The sequence below is a fragment of the Ascaphus truei genome, unplaced genomic scaffold (assembly GCF_040206685.1).
Source record: "Ascaphus truei isolate aAscTru1 unplaced genomic scaffold, aAscTru1.hap1 HAP1_SCAFFOLD_625, whole genome shotgun sequence".
Taxonomy (NCBI): Eukaryota; Metazoa; Chordata; class Amphibia; order Anura; family Ascaphidae; genus Ascaphus; species Ascaphus truei.
Genome location: NW_027456958.1, coordinates 218,855 through 222,400, shown reverse-complemented (window position 1 = coordinate 222,400; position 3,546 = coordinate 218,855).

The window sequence follows — 3,546 nt, the reverse complement described above, 5'->3', positions numbered from 1 at the left end:
GTATATACTGTAGTGTACTGTATGTGTGGTCAATTTATATTTTTTGTGCAGCAGTATACACTTTTGTTATATTGCAATTCATCTTACAACGGGATATACAGTATATGATGTGTATTTATTATGATATAACAACAGTATACCGTATTTATATAGTATATTTATTATATTACAACAGTATATAGTGTACTGTATGTGTGGTCAATTTATATTTTTTGTGCAGCAGTATACACTTTTGTTATATTGCAATTCATCTTACAACGGAATATACAGTGTATGATGTGTATTTATTATGATATAACAACAGTATACCGTATTTATATAGTATATTTATTATATTACAACAGTATATAGTGTATGTGTGGTCAATTTATATTTTTTGTGCAGCAGTATACACTTTTGGTATATTGCAATTCATCTTACAACGGAATATACAGTATATGATGTGTATTTATTATGATATAACAACAGTATATGTATATAGTATATTTATATTACAACAGTACTGTATACTGTATATTTTGTATATTTATATTTATAGTACAGCAGTATACATTTTTTGTATATTTATATTTACTGTATATTACAACATTACATGTACAGTATACAGTATACATTTTATATTGCTGCATATTAATAACACAATATAATTTCTTTGCATTGTAGGGAGACTACTCTTCTGGTGGACAGAATAAGTGAGGAGAATGATGAGAGGAGCGCATTAAGGGTTAAAAACACTCTGCAGGAAAACCACAATCTGACTGTATCCGAGAGCAGCATAAAGAAGATGAGACGCAGAATTGGATGGAAATATGGACGTGTGAGGTTAGTACTGGACAGTACAGGAGGTACTGTAAAGTAGAAGTGTTGTTTTGCAAACTGTACTGCGCTGTGACGCTAAAATTTTTTATTCATTGTCATTACAGAGCGTACCCCATGATACGGGACGCAAACAAAATCAAAAGAGTGCTCCAGGCCCAGGCATGGATCGACAGCGGTGAGACTTTCCAGGATTGCATCTTCACTGATGAGTCTACTGTGTCGCTGGAGAGATTTGCAAGATTTGCGTTGCACAAAAAAGGCCGCATAACTTTGAAGCCGCGGCCAAAACACCCTGTGAAGCTGCATGTGTGGGGTGCCATCTCTAGGCGTGGACCGGGATGCATTGTCGTCTTTGAAGGTACAATTTCTCAAATATAATGCCGCCTAATACACTGTACTTGACTAGTGTTGCCTTACCGTATGCACTGTACTGTACTATTGAGCCCTTTTCTTTTCTTGCTATAGGAATCATGAATAAAGATTTCTTCCAAGACAACATTGTGCCCGTGATAGTGCGATACATCAGACGTGACTTTCCCAATGGGCATCGCTTTTATCAGGACAATGATCCCAAGCACACCGCGTCGACGGCGCATATCCTTGAGCACGGCATCAACTGGGTGAAGACGCCAGCGGAGTAAGTGCAGTAGACCGTGTCCCATTTATGTTCCCCACTGTTTTTACTGTGTACTGTATCTCTTAAACTAATTTTCCTTTCTTTCCAATCACAGATCGCCAGACTTCAATCCGATCGAAATGGTCTGGCATCAGCTGAAGAACCACATCCGTAAAGAGGCGAAACCCTCCAAGAAGGACGAGTTGTATAAAGCCATAATGAGTTTTTGGAACGATGTACTCACCGTGGAACGATGCAATAAATATATAGACCATATTGCCACTGTGTTGCCCATTGTCATCGCGCGCAATGGGCAAGCATCAGGAAAGTAGTACAGTGCTGTAGTATTGTACAGTAAGTACAGTATGATACAGGTAATTATGGCACAGATTGTTTCTTTCCCAATAGTTAGAGTATACAGTAGTTCCAGTATACAGTACAGTAGACTAGTTTGACAGTACTACAGTAACTGCCTACTAACTGCTCCATTTTTTTCTTTCCAGAGAAAGCTGCACCAGCCACCTACTGTACAGTAGTTCTACCATAATACAGTACGCACATACAGTACAGTACAGTAACTGAACAAAGTTTTTGTTTTCTTGTCGTTCCAGGAAAAAGGGTGCCCAAGGGGGAGGTGGGGGCGTTGTGTTCCGTCAAATCTGCTTGTGCAGTCAAATGTACAGTATATAAACAGCAGTAATGATGTACACAAAACCTCTCCTCTCTCAATGAACTACTGTACCGCAGACACAATGAGGATACTGTTACAGTATGAAGGGAAAAAGAACAGGATGGGTTATTTAACATTATACTGTGCAATATTTATACTGTATATTTATACAGTATATACTGTATTTTTATTCTAAAGGTATTCGAGAATGTACTGTACTGTATGAGGACCTGGTGACTTTCAACCCTCTCAGACCCACAGAACGGATTATTTCACATTACTGTATATTTATCCTGTATATTTTCAGTAATTTAGAAGCAGTGGCTGTTCTGAACAGAACAGTTACTGTAAGCAAACGGATGCACATCAGATTTACATTTCCAATTCGAGAAGGGATTTTTCCAAAGCAGGCAGGCCTCCCTCTAAGGGAGGGGGATGGTGGGATCATACGCTGGCTGGCCTCCTGCTGAATCTTGTTACCGTAGCCAGCCCAGGGCCAGATTAACAAAACAATGGCTTGGATTGGATTAGCCAGACGATTGATGCTTGGCCAGGGAGGGATTAAAAACTCTAAGGGAGGGGGTGGGGTGGCTGAAATAGCTGGGACTGTACTGTGTCAGTATTTCCAACGGCAGGTCACCCTAATAATTGCATGAATAAACCCCCAAAGACAAGGCCCAAATATAGTACAGTATACTGTATACTGCATATACAGTACAGAGCTGTATACTGTATTATAAATAAATAATCATACAGTACTGTACAGTATGTATTATTGTGTGTTGAGGTTTTGAATTGCTGTTAACTTGAAATGTTTCACCATTGTATTGTACTGTATTTGTAAATAAAAGTTTTTTGTGGCGACTTCAGCAATAAAAGAACTGGTTAATTTATCTCACATAAAGTATGTGAATACGACCGCAATCACCATTGTAAATGGGTGCATAGGATGGAACGACAGGTGCTAAAGGGGTATACAGTAAATATGATATTTATCAGTGTTGATCAAAGAGAGTTGATCAGAAGGATTCCCCTTATAAAGTATACAGCACTCTATTGTCATTCATACAGTATAGTAAAGGGTAGACAACAAATGGTCTTGCAGTATACTGTATTACTACAAATCTGTCAGGTTGACCAGAATCACTGCGGATATCGGAAAATAATACAATTTTATTAATTCTACATAGAATTAATAAAATTGTATTATTTTCCGATATCCGCAGTGATTCTGGTCAACCTGACAGATTTGTAGTAATACAGTATACTGCAAGACCATTTGTTGTCTACCCTTTACTACACTGTACTGTATGAATGACAATAGAGTGCTGTACTGTACTGTATATAAGGGGAATCCTTCTGATCAACTCTCTTTGATCAACACTGATAAATAATTTATCTCACACTCAGTACTACTACAAACTGCTTTTTGCTTGCAGAC